Source organism: Salmo salar, chromosome 19 (assembly GCF_965601325.2).
Source record: "Salmo salar chromosome 19, fSalSal1, whole genome shotgun sequence".
Taxonomy (NCBI): domain Eukaryota; kingdom Metazoa; phylum Chordata; class Actinopteri; order Salmoniformes; family Salmonidae; genus Salmo; species Salmo salar.
In genome coordinates this window covers 30616075-30636428 of record NC_138309.1, presented here as the reverse complement: position 1 = coordinate 30636428, position 20354 = coordinate 30616075, and the positions used below count along the sequence as shown (strand labels likewise).

General features: G+C 41.8%; 1 long non-coding RNA gene across 3 annotated transcripts in view; it reads right to left on the bottom strand.

Moving 5' to 3' along the window:
• Positions 1-4998: 4998 nt before the first annotated feature.
• The window catches only part of LOC123728994 (uncharacterized), a 57221-nt gene continuing 41865 nt past the window's right edge, over positions 4999-20354 (bottom strand). For 2 of the 3 annotated variants that reach the window (XR_006760701.2, XR_014381612.1), the window contains exons 2-4: positions 10796-14035; positions 7627-7783; positions 4999-7079 (exon numbers count right to left, since the gene is read on the bottom strand). This is a non-coding gene — a long non-coding RNA (uncharacterized LOC123728994). The remainder of the gene's footprint in view (positions 7080-7626; positions 7784-10795; positions 14036-20354) is intronic. The other variant, XR_014381613.1, reaches the window with a different exon arrangement.

The window sequence follows — 20354 nt, the reverse complement described above, 5'->3', positions numbered from 1 at the left end:
GAGAGGGGGTCAAATACTTATTTCCCTCATTAAAATGCAAATCAATTTATAACATTTCTGACATGCGTTTTTCTGGATATTTTTGTTGTTATTCTGTCTCTCACTGTTCAAATAAATCTACCATTAAAATTATAGACTGATCCTTTCTTTGTCAGTGGGCAAACGTACAAAATCAGCAGGGGATCAAATACTTTTTTCCCCACTGTAATAATATCACATTCCGGTGTAGAAGCAGTGCGACTTGGTTGGGTTGTATTTCGGAAGACCTTCGCCTCTCCCAAGTTCATATGGGCGTTGCAGCAATGAGACAAGACTAACTACCAATTGGAAACCATGAAATAGGGGAGAAAAAGGGGTAAAAGCAACAACCCAAAATTAAATAAAAAAATACAGAAAATATAAACTTTCAAAATACAGAAATCATCCCAGTATGATGCATTTTGCATCATATGACGCAAAACGCAGCATTATATGACGCAAAATGCATCATACAGGGATGATTTCTGTATTTTGAAAGTTACATATAAACTCAGCAAAAAAATAAACTGCCCTTTTTCAGGACCCTATCTTTCAAAGGTAATTCATAAAAATCCAAATAACTTCAGAGATCTTCATTGTAAAGGGTTTAAACACTGTTTCCCATGCTTGTTCAATGAACCAAAAACAATTAATGAACATGCACCCGTGTAACGGTCAGCTTACAGACAGTAGGCAATTAAGGTAACAGTTATGAAAACTTAGGACACGAAAGAGGCATTTCTACGGACTCTGAAAAACACAAAAAAGATTCCCAGGGTCCCTGCTCATCTGCGTGAATGTGCCTTAAACATGCTGCTAGAAGGCATGAGGACTGCAGATGTGGCCAGGGCACACTGTGAGACGCCTAAGACAGCGCAACAGGGAGACAGGACGGACAGTTGATCGTTCTTGCAGTGGCAGACCACGGGTAACAACACCTGCACAGGATTGGTACATCTGAACATCGCACCTGCGGGACAGGTACAGGATGGCAATAACAACTGCCCGAGATACACCAGGAACGCACAATCCCTCCATCAGTGCTCAGACTGTCCGCAATAGGCTGAGAGAGAGGCTGGATGGAGGACTTTTAGGCCTGTTGTAAGGCAGGTCCTCAACAGACATCACCGGCAACAACGTTGCCTATGAGCACAAACCCACCGTCGCTGGACCAGACAGGACTGTCAAAAAGTGCTCTTCACTGAGGAGTCATGGTTTTGTCTCACCAGGGGTGATGGTCGGATTTGCGTTTATCGTCGAAGGAATGAGCGTTACACCGAGGCCTGTACTCTGGAGCGGGATCGATTTGGAGGTGGAGGGTCCGTCATGGTCTGGGGCGGTGTGTCACAGCATCATCAGACTGAACTTGTTGTGATTGCAGGCAATCTCAATGCTGTGCATTACAGGGAAGACATCCTCCTCCCTCATGTGGTACCCTTCCTGCAGGATCATCCTGACATGACCCTCCAGCATGACAATGCCACCAGCCATACTGCTCGTTCTGTGCGTGATTTCCTGCAAGACAGGAATGCCAGTGTTCTGCCATGGCCAGAGAAGAGCCCAGATCTCAATCCCATTGAGCACGTCTGGGACCTGTTGGATCGGAGGGTGGGGGCTAGGGCCATTCCCCCCAGAAATGTCCAGGAACTTAGTGGAAGAGTGGGGTAACATCTCACAGCAAGAACTGGCAAATCTGGTGCAGTCCATGAGGAGGAGATGCACTGCAGTACTTAATGCAGCTGGTGGGCACACCAGATACTGACTGTTCCTTTTGATTTTGACCCACCCCTTTTGTTCAGGGACACATTCAATTTCTGTTAGTTACGTCTGTGGTAGTTGTTCAATTGATGTCTCAGTTGTTATATCTTGTTATGTTCATACAAATATTTACACGTAAAGTTTGCTGAAAATAAATGCAGTTGACAGTGAAAGGACGTTTCTTTTTTTGCTGAGTTTATTAAAAACTTGATTGCTGACAAGAAAACATTTTTTGGGACTATGTCAACAATGGACTAATGAAACAAACCAAAATATCATTTTTGGGTGGTGTTTTCCTTTAATGGTTCATGTTAGTTGAAAAGTCGACTTTGCCGGCTCCATACCATACGGTCAACTACATTATGCAATAACTGATTTGTAAATACAGAGCACAACCATGCAGAGAACCATGCATAGAACGTAACTTTCTCCACCCAGAACTAAATTTGCTCGTTATTGTTATGGTGATCTCTTGTATTGAGATTGCAGTGGAAGGTTACTTCCACTCCGCTAGTGCGTCGTGGAACACCCCTTCCACGCTGTTCATTATTTTCCATAGAACGCATAGCTTCTTGTTGATTCTCCATTCATAGAGACTGTGGTCATTGGGAGGAAAAGTGAGAACTGAACCAATAGAACTCCAGATAGTTGGTAGTGGGAAAAATATGCCTAAGTGAGCTTTACAGACAACGCAAGTCTTGGTTTGTACCACAAACATGTAGACACAGAAAAAATATTCTTGGCATTTCTACTGCCTTCACTTTCAGTTTGTGTAAAGTCCCTTAACTGACTTCCAGTACGAGCTTAAATGAATCAGTAGCTTAGGGGAGGTTATTTCTCAATTACTAATCTTCAGACTCTCTTTAAGTGAGGAATAAACTCAAATATACTGTGTGGGTAGAATATAGAGAGCTTTTTAGCTGCTAAAGAATAGAGTAATATCTTACTGGGGGGGGGGGGGGTGGTATGTGCATTAAGGTGTGTGAATTAGTGGTAACAAGTCTGTGGAATAAACACCTTTGGCATGTCACTATTTGAGTGTTTCACAGTACAGCATGTCACTGTATGTTTGAGTCCTGTGTGTGGCAAGGAAATTGTCTGTGTGGAATGTGTGTGTGTGTGTGTGTGTGTGTGTGTGTGTGTGTGTGTGTGTGTGTGTGTGTGTGTGTGTGTGTGTGTGTGTGTGTGTGTGTGTGTGTGTGTGTGTGTGTGTTTTCAATCATCTGTAGCCACCTCCGACTTTGGTGGGAAAGTCAGTCATCCTAGCCACACTTGGTGTCAGGTTGTCTGGGAGGAAATGGATGACAGGGCATTCCAGTCCTCCTGAGGAGGGAGGAGGGGGACGACTGAGTTGACAGCAGTTTATTTTAATTAAATCTCTGTTTGTTTAACGCTCTCACTTTCTTTCAGATCCAATTGAGCTTAAAATCAGAGAGAGAGAGAGAGAGCGAGAGAAAGAGAACAATTAAAAACATAATGAGGCATCTAATCTAGACCTACAGTATCTTCTGTGGTTCAATGGCTTCTGGTACAAAGGCAACATATTTTGTTAGGGAATTTATAGTGCCTTAGTGAAAGTTACATAGTGGAGATTGGGGCATGGGTGGGGTGGAATTAAAATAATAATATGGTTAGAAACAATAATACATTTTGACTGAATCAGTTTGAGTAATGTTTGAACAAGCTAGTGTCTGCAACGCGATCTGTAAATGATGTCATTTAACTCTGTTTTATAAAAATGTGCACAGGTGAGGGTGTGGTTTGTATGTGTTGTGTCTTAGGTTCAGCGTCAGTGTTTGGTTTTGTGTAATAAATGAGCTTCAACTGCCCGTGGAACAGCAAGAAAACACAGTCAAATGAGCTTCTGCGAAAGTGAGAGATTTATTCAGACTCAAGCATTCTGCTCCAGACTCTTTCTGATTGACAAAAGAATGATTAGTACAGATGGATGGAATGTGACAGCTACTGACAGCGACCATCACAGGAGTACAAAGCATTCTGGACACAGGGGGGAAATAAAGCCAACAGCAGCATGGCCTCAACATATTTCAGCCTATACCATGAAAATACATGACTCCACTAAAGCCTTGTCAGTCAAACACAGACACACAGACTGAGACATTCACAGACATGCGGGCACGGTGGCACAAACATGCGGACACGCTGGCACAAACACACACACACACACACACACACACACACACACACACACACACACACACACACACACACACACACACACACACACACACACAACCTCCCCATAAAACTTTACATTGCACAACTCATCATATGCTCTTTTATATTCCAGTGTTCCGTTCCACTGAAAACTGACTTGTGTTTATTCATGCTAAGTGTAAAAGATTTTAACTGGGAAAATGAAATACCTCATTTACATAAGTATTCACACCCCTGAGTCAATACATGTTAGAATTACCTTTGGCAGCGATTACAGCTGTGAGTCTTTCTGGGTAAGTATAAGAGTTTTGCACACCCAGATTTGATCCAGCAACCTTCCGGTTACTAGCCCAACGCTCCTACCCATCAAGCATTTCGCTACACTCACATTAACATCTGCTAACCATGTGTATGTGACAAATAAAATTTGATTTACCTGCCGCAAACAGGATGCATGTTCTGGAATTTTTTATTCTGTACAGCCTTCTTTTCACTCTGTCATTTAGGTTAGTTTTGTGGAGTAACTACAATGTTGTTGATCTATCCTCAGTTTTCTCCTATCACATTTCTCCTACCATTAAACTCAAACTGTTTTAAAGTCACCATTGGCCTTGTGATAAAATCCCTGAGTGGTTTCCTTCCCCTCCGGCAACTGAGTTCGGAAGGACGCCTGTATCTTTGTAGTGACTGGGTGTGTTGATACAACATCCAAAGTGTAATTAATAACTTCACCATACTCAAAGGGATATTCAATGTCTGCTTTTTTTTATTTTTACCCATCTCCCAATAGGTGACGTTCTTTGCGAGGCATTGGAAAACCTACCTGGTCTTGGTGGTTGAATCTGTTTGATATTCCCTGCTCAACTGAGGGATCTTACAGATAATTGTATGTGTGGGGTACAGAGATGAGGTAGTCATTCAAAAATCATGTTAAACACTATTATATTACACAGAGTGAGTCCATGCAAATCATGTGACTTTTTGCTCCTGAACTTATTTAGGCTTGCCATAAGAAAGGGGTTGAATACTTATTGACTCAAGACATTTCAGCTTTTAATTTTTTATTAATCTGTAAACGTTTCAAAAAATATTCCACTTTGACATTCCGTTACAGAAAAACGACATGAATTTCATGTGATCATGTGATATTATGTAAAGTTACTGTAATGTGATAACATGTCACAACATGTAAAAGCAACATGTGATAACATGAAACTACACATGTGAAAACAATCTCATGTTAAATAAATGTGACAACATGGGGATGCCAAATTTCTAAGTTTTTCACATGTGAAAATGCTATTCCACATGTCAGAATTCGATTTTCACATGTGAAAGTTTGTAAAGTGTGAAAATGCAATTCCACATGTAAGAATTTGGTTTTCAATTCAAGTGTGAGGTGAAAACATGTTAATTATTCTCAATGTGAAAAGGTTGTGTTAATATTAAATGCAATATTTGTAAACATATGTTTTCACATGTGCACAACTGACCTGTTTTCACATGTGAAAATTGTGAATTTTCACATTTCACAATTGTATTTTTTGTAAGGGAAGTAATTAAGTGGTATGGGGGTTTTAGGCTAAGAGATACACTGTTCAGCTAAAATAATGTAAACATCTTTAATCAATATGATTAAACACTTAGTGCTGACTTTTAAATATGACCTCACCTGGGATTTGAACTCACAACCTCTGGATTTAGCAAAATAGCAACATCTGCACTGCTATGTTAGTTATCATCTCATGATTCAATTTACTTATTTCAGCAATTTGAGGGGTTTTCTATACAGTTGTCTAATGTTGGTGGGCCATATTATTCTGTTTTAATGTTACTCCTAAATCACTTTGATAAATATATAGTTTTTCTTGAGTGTATTTTTAACAAAGCTGGGATTTACTTTGAAGTCCAAAGTGTAGGAATACAGGTGAAATCAGTTATTGACACAGACATGGGTGCATAGCAGGAAGATCAGAATGCCGTGAACCAAGAGGTTGTGATTTCATATTCCAGGTGGGTTGAATAATAATTACTGTATAAATTAACATGCACAATGTCAGCATGTATGTCAAAGTGTTTCCAACATGTAAGTTGAAAACACTGCGACTGCGTGATGTTCCGGGTACATCCTAATGACTCATTTTTGTTTGCAGGGCATCGCCAAATTATCCACATGTGAAATATCATGACGTGAAGTGTTCCAAAACAACATGGTTTCACATGATTTCACATGTGAAAGGTTATGTACATGTGAAAATCCATGTGAAATATCATCACATGTGAACTGTTCCAAAACAACATGGTTTCACATGATAACATAACATTTTACATGTGGAAAACTTGGACATTTCACATGTGAAATCATGTGGTTCTTCCATAAGGGTTATGGGGTTTTGTGTGTAGGCCAGTGACACAAAATCTACATTTCATTCATTTTAAATTCAGGCTGTAACACAACAAATGTGGAAAAAGTCAAGGGGTGTGAATACTTTTTGATGGTATATTTCAACATAAGATTCCACCTAAAACAATGACATGAGCTCTGTCCCAATTAATCTCAGCTCAACTCTTCACTTCCTCTACCCGCATCCTTCTCAAAACCCATTGTAGGTCTGAGCCGATGGGGTTTTATAAGGAGGTACGGAAAAAGGATGCCAGGAATCAAAGAAAGATAAAATGGCATGGAGCTGTTCTATGTTTGCCTAAATATGGAATGGCAGACCTCACTATGTGGGGCTAAGCAAAGGTGTACAATCCATGTCAGTATTATTGAGCCATAAGAAACCTTCCTTGGATGTTTAGTTAAGAAACACATAAATGAGTATACAAGTATGTTGAAGTATGTTTAAGCAGTCATACATGACTGTTGGGAGTGCGGTGCCACACCTTTAGCTCCCTGGTGCTGCAGAGCTGACATGTTTAAGATGAAGATGCAGCAGATGTCTGTGGAGGGGGTCTTGACCACACTCGGTTAGTTCCAGCATTACCGCTGTCTTGAGAACAACCAGAGTCGGTGAGTGTGCATGGGTACTGGACATCACTGAGTGCAGAGTAGAGGGGAAAGCTCAGATGAACAGCGTAGTTCATCCCTGCCTCGAAACATTGGTCTGGGGAGCACCAAATATCTGAGGAGACGAGAGAGAGAGATGAATGTCGCAAAACACTGTACTAATCCACATACAAGAAAAGTGTGTGCAAACAAAACACAGGCATGTAATACAGGGTGTATACAGACTCAGAGTAGACTCATATACACAAAACGTATATCCTACTCTACACACACTTGCATATACAGACCCATTACTCACTCTCTCACGTGCAACAAACATACACAGAGAGAGAGTGACTAGGTGTGTGTTTACTGTGATCCAGGGTGGAGAAATATCATTTGGTTGACATCACCAGGCATGGTTTTGCCACAGCGGCTGTTTGTTGAGATCACAATGAAACACATCACTGTCATCAACAACTCCTACCACTCGTCCAGTAACTATGCCAACACAACAGGTGCATAGACATTGGATAGGACTCCACTGAGGAAAATGGAGGGATACATACAGTACCAGTCATAAGTTTGGACACACCTACTCATTCAAGGGTTTTTATAAATTTTTTACTATTTTCTACATTGTAGAATAATAGTGAAGACATCAAAACTATGAAATTACACACAAAAAAAGCTGAGCTCGTTGGCTGCTTTCCCTTCACTCTGCGGTCCAACTCATCTCAAACCATCTCAATTGGGTTGAGGTCGGGTGATTGTGGAGGCCAGGTCATCCGATACAGCGCTCCATCACTCTCCAGCCTGGAGGTGTGTTGGGTCATTGTCCTGTTGAAAACAAATAAGTGTGCCTTGAATTCTAAATAAAATCAATGAGAGTGTCACCAGCAAAGCATCCCCACACCATCACACCTCATCCTCCATGCTCACGGTGGGAACCACACATGCAGAGTTCATCCGTTCACCTACTCTGCGTCTCACAAAGACACAGCGGTTGGAACCAAAAATCTCACATTTGGACTCATCAAACCAAAAGACAGATTTCCACCGGTCTAATGTCCATTGCTCGTGTTTCTTGGCCCAAACAAGTCTCTTCTTCTTATTGGTGTCCTTTAGTAGTGGTTTCTTTGTAGAAAATTGACCATGAAGGCCTGATTCCCACAGTCTCCTCTGAACAGTTGTTGAGATGTGTCTGTTACTTGAACTCTGTGAAGCATTTATTTGGGCTGCAATCTGAGGTGCAGTTAACTCTAATGAACTTATCCTCTGCAGCAGAGGTAACTCTGGGTCTTCCTTTCCTGTGGTGGTCCTCATGAGACCTCGTTTCATCATAGCGCTTGATGGTTTTTGCGAGTGCACTTGAAGAAACCTTCAAAGTTCTTGACATTTTCTGTATTGACTGACCTTCATGTCTTAAATTAATGATGGATTGTCGTTTCTCTTTGCTTTTTTGAGCTGTCTTGCCATAATATGGACGTGGTCTTTTACCAAATACGGCTATCATCTGTATACCACACCTACCTTGTCACAACACAACTGATTACCCTCTCTGGGCTAGGTGGGACGAAATCGTCCCACCTACGCAACAGCCAGTGTAATCCCGTGGCGCGATATTCAAATACCTTAGAAATGCTATTACTTCAATTTCTCAAACATATGACTATTTTACACCATTTTAAAGACAAGACTCTCGTTAATCTAACCACACTGTCCGATTTCAAAAAGGCTTTACAACGAAAGCAAAACATTAGATTATGTCAGCAGAGTACCCAGCCAGAAATAATCAGACACCCATTTTTCAAGCTAGCATATAATGTCACATAAACCCAAACCACTGCTAAATGCAGCACTAACCTTTGATGATCTTCATCAGATGACAATCCTAGGACATTATGTTATACAATACATGCATGTTTTGTTCAATCAAGTTCATATTTATATCAAAAACCAGCTTTTTACATTAGCATGTGACGTTCAGAACTAGCATACCCCCCGCAAACTTCCGGTGAATTTACTAAATTACTCACGATAAACGTTCACAAAAAACATAACAATTATTTTAAGAATTATAGATACAGAACTCCTTTATGCACTCGCTATGTCCGATTTTAGAATAGCTTTTCGGTGAAAGCACATTTTGCAATATTCTAAGTAGATAGCCCGGCATCACAGGGCTAGCTATTTAGACACCCACCAAGTTTAGCCCTCACCAAAGTCAGATTTACTATAAGAAAAATGTTATTACCTTTGCTGTTCTTCGTCAGAATGCACTCCCAGGACTTCTACTTCAATAACAAATGTTGGTTTGGTTCGAAATAATCCATAGTTATGTTCAAATATCCTCTGTTTTGTTCGTGCGTTCAAGACACTATCCGAAAGGGTAAAGAAGGGTGACGCGCCCGCCGCGTTTCGTGACAAAAAAAATCTAAATATTCCATTACCATACTTCGAAGCATGTCAACCGCTGTTTAAAATCCATTTTTATGCCATTTTTCTTGTAAAAAAGCGATAATATTCCGACCGGGAAACCGTGTTTTAGTTCAAAGAGAGAGAAAATAAAAACATGGGGTCGCCTCGTGCACGCGCCTCAGTCTCATTGTCCTCTGATAGACCACTTACCAAAGGCACTAATGTTTTTCAGCCAGGGGCTGCCTCGACATCATTCAGCTTTTTCCCGGGTTCTGAGAGCCTATGGGAGCCGTAGGAAGTGTCACGTTACAGCAAAGATCCTACATTTTCAATAAAGAGAGTCAAGAAGCCTAAGGAATGGTCAGAGAGGGCACTTCCTGTACAGAATCTTCTCAGGTTTCTGCCTGCCATATGAGTTCTGTTATACTCACAGACACCATTCAAACAGTTTTAGAAACTTTAGGGTGTTTTATATCCAAAGCCAATAATTATATGCATATTCTAGTTTCTGGGCAGTAGTAATAACCAGATTAAATCGGGTACGTTTTTTTATCCGGCCGTGTAAATACTGCCCCCTAGCCCTAACAGGTTAACACAACAAATGCATTAAGAAGGAAAGAAATGACACAAATTCACTTTTAACAAGGCACACATGTTAATTGAAATGCATTCCAGGTGACTACCTCATGAAGCTGGTTGAGAGAATGCCAAGAGTGTACAAAGCTGTCATCAAGGCAAAGGGTGGCTACTTTGAAGAATATCAAATATATTTTCCCAACACTTTTTTGGTTACTACATGATTCCATGTGTTATTTCATATTTTTGGTGTCCTCACTATTATTCTACAACGCAGAAATAGTCAAAATAAAGAAAAACCCTAGAATGAGTAAGTGTGTACAAACTTTTGACTGCTACTGTATGTTCTCTACAGTCAAAATATGTCAGGAATTGTCAGAGTTCAATTGGAGTTGAAAAGTTTTGCATTCAAGGCAACAGTCTATTTTAGTATTGCAGCTGTATTAAGAGGCAACTATGGATAATCATTTAGCCAAGTAAGTGATAATACTGTATACAATGTGGGACTGAGCCAAGCTGTATTAATCCACGCCATTCGTCAGTCAGTATGGCTCAGTATTGAACAGCCTGCTGTCATTTCATGCCCGACCCTCGTCGTGGGGAGCTATCCTCCTATTGATTTTCACTTCATCCCTTACCTAACCTACTTGTACACATTCAGTATAGAACCATCCTCTGTATAGAACCATATTTCTAACCAAAAAGACAGCAGGTGGTCAAAGTCAATAATATGTCATCCTCTCTGCGTGACAGATGTCCTCATAACAATGCCTCCATACAGCATCAAAGCAATTAGAGGAACTTAGTACCACCAATGATTAAGTTACGGGGGTGATTGATAGAAGTCATGGTTACCTGCAGCAAGTCCCCAGAGTGCTGTGCATAGAAGAGACCCGAGGTACTTTAAACAGTGGACTCCTGTATCTCCTATCTCTGTCAGCCAAGCACTGAATAACTTCTCCACCACATAGTTAAAGTGGGCCTGCATGGAGAGGTAGATGGAGAGAGAGATGGTTAGAATCATTCTCTTTTGTTGTAACTGCACAAAAACTGCCAGAGTAAAAGTGAATCAAATCTGGGTTTCAAATAGTCTATAACTCAAAGTACGCAGTTAGCGGTTTATAATATTGGCTATTTACTTCAGAGTTTGATCTCTCTTGGCTCCCCCTCCTCTGCCACTCCCTCCCAGTTTTTGACAACTTTTACTTCACTACATTCCTAAAGAAAATGTACTTTTTACTGCATACATTTTCCCTGCCACCCAAAAGTACTGGTTACATTTTGAATGTTTAGCTGAATAGGAAAATGGTCTAATTCACACACTTATCAAGAGAACATCCCTGGTCATCACTACTGCCTCTGATCTGGCGGTCTCACTAAACACAATCTTCGTTTATAAATGATGTCTGAGTGTTGGAGCGTGCCCCTGGCTATCCGTAAATAAATAAAACAAAAAAATGGTGCCGTCTGGTTTGCTTAATAAGGAATTTGAAATTATTTAGACTTGTACTTTTACTTTTGATACTTAAGTATATTTTAGCAATTACATTTACTTTGATGCTTAAGTATGTTTAAAACCAACAGCTTTTAGAATTTTACTCAAGGTGTATTTTACTGGGTGACTTCCACTTTTACTTGAGTCATTTTCTACTAAGGTATCTTTACTTTTACTCAAGTATGACAATTGGGTACTTTTTCCACCACTGTAGACATCCTGCTTCAATAACAGAAGAACAAGTAACTAGCTAGCTTCCTACATCAATTTCAATTTCGAAATCACAGGTGATAAGTTGGTTGGTTAGGTTCTCTACTGAAAAACTATAGAGCTTACCTTTTTATCGTCAGCCATCGTCCCTACTTCACCACCACCACCAAAGATTTTTATAACAAACCCATCACCTTGCCTTTCACTGCCAAAATCCGGTTTCCACTAGATAACACAGCCACAAAGTCAACATTGGCTGTATCGTAAAAATGTAAGAAAACAAACATTGCTTTTTGGTCTTAACTTAAGGTTAGGCATAAGGTTAAATATGTGGTTAAGGTTCAAATCTGATTTTAATAAGTGAAATTGTAGAAATAGGCAGGGTTTGGGGCTCCATTACATTTTACATTTACATTTAAGTCATTTAGCAGACGCTCTTATCCAGAGCGACTTACAAATTGGTGCATTCACCTTATGATATCCAGTGGAACAACCACTTTACAATAGTGCATGTAAATCTTTTAAGGGGGGGGGGGGTTAGAAGGATTACTTTATCCTCTCCTAGGTATTCCTTAAAGAGGTGGGGTTTCAGGTGTCTCCGGAAGGTGGTGATTGACTCCGCTGTCCTGGCGTCGTGAGGGAGCTTGTTCCACCATTGGGGTGCCTGAGCAGCGAACAGTTTTGACTGGGCTGAGCGGGAACTGTGCTTCCTCAGAGGTAGGGGGGCCAGCAGGCCAGAGGTGGATGAACGCAGTGCCCTTGTTTGGGTGTAGGGCCTGATCAGAGCCTGAAGGTATGGAGGTGCCGTTCCCTTCACAGCTCCGTAGGCAATCACCATGGTCTTGTAGCGGATGCGAGCTTCAACTGGAAGCCAGTGGAGAGAGCGGAGGAGCGGGGTGACGTGAGAGAACTTGGGAAGGTTGAACACCAGACGGGCTGCGGCGTTCTTGATGAGTTGTAGGGGTTTAATGGCACAGGCAGGGAGCCCAGCCAACAGCGAGTTGCAGTATAATACTCCATAATAATGATAACTTTTTTGCTGTGTTAACCAGTGTTCATTGGCTAGAATTTTCACCTGTAATAAAAAAATTGAGTAAAAGATCGCAGTTGCGAGAGCAAGATTTCTTGTTGTGAGAGAATAAAATCCATGTGGGGAAGCGGTGTATTTGTGAAAACGCATTTGACAATTTTTTAATTTGCATGTCTCCGCTGCCTGTGCGCTCTCAGGACCCATCCTTTGCTGGCTCGACCACATTCTGCGCTCTCGACTTGTCTGTGCGCTTGTTGCAGTCATCCTCTGCTTGCAGTAACCATCCTCTGCGCTCTCGACTCAGTGTTTGCTTGCTTGCTCAACTATGTTTCATCTTGCTCGACAGCCCCATCTTGCCCAATTGGCTTTAGAGGCTGATTTGACGCCATATACCCACATAGAACAATGAGATAGATTAGAACATTGAGATAACTCTCGCATAGATGAATGTCTTTGTCAGGACAGACACACACGCATGAATGCACGCACGCACACATGCAGGCACTCACACACGTACGTACAGCATGGTGAGACTGCACGAGTACTGTTGCTTTCACTAGAATAAGACTGTGGTAAGCGGATGTGGTACTACATGACATTTGTGACATTAGGTACTTCCCGGCCACAGTACCGTTCACAATGTACCGTACCACTGGGGCCCCTTTCACGATGGGTCTGTCTTCAACATCAGCACGACTCAAAGAAAAGTGGAAGTGAGAAGTATGTAAAAACAAAGCTACTTCTTTCTTTCCTTTTTTATTTATTTATTTAACTTAAATTCTGACCTTCATAAAGCCTCTGGGTTTGTATTCATAAAGCATCTCTGTGTGGAAGTGCGGATCTAGGATCTTTATGAATACGAGCCCCAGTTGTAAAGCCAATAAGCAACTAGTTGTAAACTGAGTGGCAGGAGAGGAAGGAAAGGTGATGACCACTGTTTAAATATTCCCTCGGGACGCCCCTCAATCCCTGTCTTGACCTGGAGGTGTGAAGTGAACTGACCTCTGATAGTGTGTTAACGAGGGGAATTGTGTTACGTATGCGTGAGTGTGTCTGTATTAGCTTCAGAACTGAGTTATTTCACTTGACTTTATTCATAGATACACTTAAAAGGGAAGAAGTGGTCATTCTAAAACCATGTTCTATGGCTGGCTTCATATCATACAGCAGACTCCATTGATAAAAATATAAGGAACAGACATTACAACATAAAATCCCTTATTGAGCATGATCAAACTCCTTATTCTGTTTCCACCTTTTCAGTCTTTGCATCCAGGTCCATGTCTTGATTAGAGATCTGCTCATCCTGGTTGATTGACAGCTGAGTATAGCAGAAAGGGGAGGGTCGTCAACAGCCATCCTGCAAACACAGAGAAAAAGAAACTCATCAGAGGGCCATTACCAAGAGTGAAATAATTACCCTCCTTACTGATTTATGAGTGTGCATGTTAAAGCTGCTCTCCTTTGAAGGGAAACCATTTACCAGAAGAACTGTCTGGGTTTTTCACACTTGGCCCTAGTTTCATCTTAATTTATAAATCACAACTCTTAACGCAGAACCACTCGCAGGCCAAACATGCAGGCTAAAGTGCGTACACACACCCACTTATAATATGCATCCCAATTGGCACCCTATTCACTTCATAGTGCACTACTTTTGATCATGGCCCATGGGGCTCTGATCAAAAGTAGTGCACTACATAGGGAATAGGGTGCCATTTGGGACATACACAGTGTTGCCTCAGCTTTGTAAAAAATATGAATAGAGGATGTTAATCAACACAGCGTAGCCTAACTGCTAAACCAATAATGATCCATGCGACGGTTCAAACATATTAGCCTTTGACAGGTCTGCTGCACAGTAAATGCTAATGATTAGCCCAGAACATTTAGCTCTACAGCTCTGGGTGTTCATATCGATATAGCACAACTCAGAATGTGCTGATGTCATCAAATGACAAGGGTGTTCTTGCATACATGGGACTAGAAGAGTTGAGACAAATCAAGGCATTGAGGAGACAAGACCAACTGGAATGTGCATTCTGTTATTTTAAATAGCTCAATTTACACTCCACCTAATGTTGCCTAGCTGAAGGGAGCGTCACCTTTGGAATACCTATGCAGAACATGTCATATCTTGACAGTGGTGAGACCGTTTTTTCAATATTGTTTAACAGCTCTGTGAGAATGGATGCCTTAAAGCATCTCACGTTACACCCACTGGTTGCTTGTAGCTCAGGTATGGGGAAACAAGGTTTGCTAACAAAGAAAACAATGTTCTTGGTCATTGTTTGCCCTCTTAATCATATTTGTTCAGGAAATAGTACAACTCTTTGCAGAATGAAATCCATACCACGCATTCTCTGTGTATAAGATCATCTCTCAGCTATTTTGCCATGCTATAAAAATGTTTGGATTATAAACACACAATATCCTGGGAATAAATTTAAAGAGTACATATGAACATCAAATACACTGCTCAAAAAAATAAAGGGAACACTTAAACAACACATCCTAGATCTGAATGAAATAAATAATCTTATTGAATACTTTTTTCTTTACATAGTTGAATGTGCTGACAACAAAATCACACAAAAATAATCAATGGAAATCCAATTTATCAACCCATGGAGGTCTGGATTTGGAGTCACACTCAAAATTAAAAGTGGAAAACCACACTACAGGCTGATCCAACTTTGATGTAATGTCCTTAAAACAAGTCAAAATGAAGCTCAGTAGTGTGTGTGGCCTCCACGTGCCTGTATGACCTCCCTACAACGCCTGGGCATGCTCCTGATGAGGTGGCGGATGGTCTCCTGAGGGATCTCCTCCCAGACCTGGACTAAAGCATCCGCCAACTCCTGGACAGTCTGTGGTGCAACGTGGCATTGGTGGATGGAGCGAGACATAATGTCCCAGATGTGCTCAATTGGATTCAGGTCTGGGGAACGGGCAGGCCAGTCCATAGCATCAATGCCTTCCTCTTGCAGGAACTGCTGACACACTCCAGCCACATGAGGTCTAGCATTGTCTTGCATTAGGAGGAACCCAGGGCCAACCGCACCAGCATATGGTCTCACAAGGGGTCTGGGGATCTCATCGCGGTACCTAATGGCAGTCAGGCTACCTCTGGCGAGCACATGGAGGGCTGTGCGGCCCCCCAAAGAAATGCCACCCCACACCATGACTGACCCACCGCCAAACCGGTCATGCTGGAGGATGTTGCAGGCAGCAGAACGTTCTCCACGGCGTCTCCAGACTCTGTCACGTCTGTCACGTGCTCAGTGTGAACCTGCTTTCATCTGTGAAGAGCACAGGGTGCCAGTGGCGAATTTGCCAATCTTGGTGTTCTCTGGCAAATGCCAAACGTCCTGCATGGTGTTGGGCTGTAAGCACAACCTCCACCTGTGGACGTCGGGCCCTCATACCACCCTTATGGAGTCTGTTTCTGACCGTTTGAGCAGACACATGCACATTTGTGGCCTGCTGAAGGTCATTTTGCAGGGCTCTGGCAGTGCTCCTCCTGCTCCTCCTTGCACAAAGGCGGAGGTAGCGGTCCTGCTGCTGGGTTGTTGCCCTCCTACGACCTCTTCCACGTCTCCTGATGTACTGGCCTGTCTCCTGGTAGCGCCTACATGCTCTGGACACTACGCTGACAGACACAGCAAACCTTCTTGCCACAGCTCGCATTGATGTGCCATCCTGGATGAGCTGCACTACCTGAGCCACTTGTGTGGGTTGTAGACTCCGTCTCATGCTACCACTAGAGTGAAAGCACCGCCAGCATTCAAAAGTGACCAAAACATCAGCCAGGAAGAAAAGGAACTGAGAAGTGGTCTGTGGTCCCCACCTGCAGAACCACTCCTTTATTGGGGGTGTCTTGCTAATTGCCTATAATTTCCACCTGTTGTCTATTCCATTTGCACAACAGCATGTGAAATGTATTGTCAATCAGTGTTGCTTCCTAAGTGGACAGTTTGATTTCACAGAAGTGTGATTGACTTGGAGTTACATTGTGTTGTTTAAGTGTTCCCTTTATTTTTTTGAGCAGTGTATCAGGATTCAGTATCCACAAGTGGTTAGGGAAATGTTGCAAATGTTGAGTGCAATATAACAGCAAATCTTTGGTTTCTAGGGGTGGATGTTAATGTTACTTGAAGGTACATCCCTCCCCACAGGTACCATATACAGTAGTATACAGTAGTATACAGTAGCCATATCCAGTAGGCTCAATGAACACAGCAAGACTCCCTCCACATAACATATTTCCACTGACATATCCATTGCCTCCATCATTGTCCTGCATGTAGAGCACTATACACTGCCCTCAGGGGTGTGATTGCTTAGTAAGGCAGCTGACTGGTTGTAAAAGTAAGGTAGCTACAGTACACGTCAGTCTGACTGTGTTTCAGGAGGGGGACAAAGTATTGAAAGGAATGCGTGTGAGTGAAGGGAGGGGTTGTCGCTTTGGTCCCCAATCACGTGATGGTGGCACCCTATTTTTGGCAGGGTGGTATCCATGAGTGACCTGGCTAAATGACACACATATCATGTACAAAAATATATATAGTATATAGTGTCAAATAAGGGTTCTTAAAGCGGATCCCTTTTTGGTGGTATAGAGAACCGTTCTATAGACCTATTTAACAGCTTTCGGAGGAGGTGCGGAAGTGAACCCTGGAATCCCAAAGAAGTTCCGGTGCGTTTGTAAACAACGGCTGTTCCGTCGTGGCTGTAAACACCTAGCCAACTAAACACCTAGCCAACTAAACACCTAGCCTCCCCGGCCTTTACGACCGGGGAGGAATCTCTTTTTGAATATTGAAGTTGATACATTTTCCAAAGAAGCATTGCAGCGGGCTGCATTGCCTGCATGGATAGTAACATTAGCAGCAAGAAGTGGCAGCTTTAGGATGATGTGTAACAAACGGGTAAGTTGTTTATCAACAATGAAGCAAGTCCTGATCTAACTTAATCCCCTTTTGCCCCCAGAAAAGCCTAAATTCGTCAGGGCATGGACTCTACAAGGTGTCGAAAGCGTTCCACAGGGATGCTGGCCCATGTTGATTCCAATGCTTCCCACAGTTGTGTCATGTTGGCTGAATGTCATTTGGGTGGTGGACCATTCTTGAAACACATGAGAAACTGTTGAGCGGGAAAAACCCAGCAGCATTGGAGTTCTTGACACAAACCGGTGCGCCTGCACCTAATACCATACCCCATTCAAAGGCACTTAAATATTTTGTCTTTCCCATTCACCCTCTGAATGGCACATATACACAATCCATGTCGCAATTGTCTCAAGGCTTAAAAGTCATTCTTTAACCTGTCTTCTTCCCTTCATCTACACTGATTGAAGTGGATTTAACAAGTGACATCAATAGCCTGCACCTGGATTCACCTCGTGGAAAGAGCAGGTGTCCTTAATGTTTTGTACACTCAGTGTATGCTATTGGTTAGAATTGGTGTTAAAAGTAACAATGCATAGACGTAGAACATGCATGGCCAACCTTGCTCCTAGAGATCTAGCTACTGGACGTAGCTACTGGACGTGCAGGTTTCTGTTCCAGCCCAGCCCTGACATTCTGCTTATTATTTGTATTAGACAATATTCATTTAACTATTCAATCATCCCTTGTTTTGGATTAAGATGGATGGTAAACTCACTAACCCTTTACATGGGCATTCCTTGTATGATATGAAATAAAGTGTTGATTCTTTGAATTAAGTGTAGTGTATATTTTTTTTTTGGTCTGTTTTATTTGGTTGTCACGCACTCTCAATTTGTCTGATGATATTGCACAGATTTGCAGCTAAGGCTGATGTCCTCGATCATTGGGTGTGGGTGTAACAATCTCTATATGGCTGACCTTAGCACATGACTCTCAGTCCCATTACATTACACATAAGAGTCATTGGACGAAGGCAACCTCTGTATGGGGGAGTTTTGTTAAAGAGCCCAGCGCTGGGTCTAAACATTAACACACATCGCTTGTGGTACGGTTTTGGAAGCATAAGGACCTTATCTTTAATATCAGTGAGAAATAATTTCCAAAATACAAAAGGTTAAATTGATACAGACTTTTATAGTTAGTGTTCCCACACGGTCATATCTCCATGTTACAGAATATGTTGATGCTGCAATGATGCTCACGCATCAAGCACACAACAGGGAAGAGACTATGGACCCAACATACACATACTGTAGCAGCATACCCCCCTACATCCTACTGCTGGCTTGCATCTGAAGCTAAGCTGGGTTGGTTCTGGATGGGAGACTAGATTCTGCTGGAAGTGGTGTTGGAGGGCCAGTAGGAGGCACTCTTTCCTCTAGTGTAAAAAAAAGATCCCAAGACAGTGATTGGGGACATTGCCCCCGTGTAGGGTGCTGTCTTTCGGATGGGATTTTCAACGTAAATGAGAATGTGTCCTCAGTCAACTTACCTGGTAAAATGAAAAAAATCACCTCTACTGTACATATTGCATGCACACAGACTGGAAGTATAAGAAGTTATAATTTAACTGCTTAATTAATGTTTAAAGCATCAAAAGGAGGTTGCCGACAGAGTGCTTTTCCTTTACTATGCCATGCTTCAGTGGGAACGGGGAATCCCAATTTGACTTGGTGTTTATTCAAGCAGGTCACCTGTAGTGCTGAGCGAATAGTGCTTTTTGGGTTCGCTTTGATTAAAACATAATCGTGGTTTTCAACTTTCGGTTTCGATCATTTCTTTGGACATTAAATGCACTGCATTATGTGGGTTGAATGCTGTAACACAGAATAAAACAATTAATGAAAGTCCCATTACTGCTTATCACTTAACATAATTTATTCACATTACTTTAATAAAATATTTCAGTTGCTGTGTATATTACATTTGTTTTAGGCCTATTTGATTAATTTGTTATTGAATTCCAAGTCAATATCTCATGTCTGTAGAGCTGCGGTCTGACAAAATCATGATTTTAGGAGTTCTTCAAAGTAAATAAGGCATATTGTCACTAATAATCTTAGATTCTGAATTTTTCGAGATACCTCATGAAGCAACTGCTCTCTATCCCTCTCGATTGTGTATTCTTCTATCTCGTCTCTTTGTCTCAGACCGGACAAGTAGGCAGCGATGGACTATGGTCATTATAGTTAATTACCACGTTTTCTGCGATAAACTACACTGAGTGTACAAAACATTAAGAACACCTGCTCTTTCCATGACAGACTGACCAGGTGAACTCAATATTCGGAAGGTGTTCCTAATGTTTGGTATACTCAGTGTACTGTATGTAGAATATTGATCTGTTGGCAACTACAACTCCCTACTACATCGCACAGGTCGGGCTTGATCGAATTTATCTCTTGAGAAAATGTGCATTGCGCTCACAGATTGAACCGACGTAGGTCAATTAGTTGTTTAACCCTTTACACTCGTACCCGTGTACAGGTTGAAAATGGCAGACTTGGGCATTGATAAATGCCTAAATTGGAACACAGTGGCTGTACAGTAACACGCTATACATGATGTCAGAGCTCAGGCTCTGTGCTTCACAGCGTTGTATTGGTTCTGACTGACAGACGTTCTGAACTTGAGCACCCCAATCCCTCCCACTAATTGGGCAACTTTTGCAAATGTTTCGTTGTCTGAGTGAGGGAAATGGTTGTAAATGTATTTGAAAGATGAGAC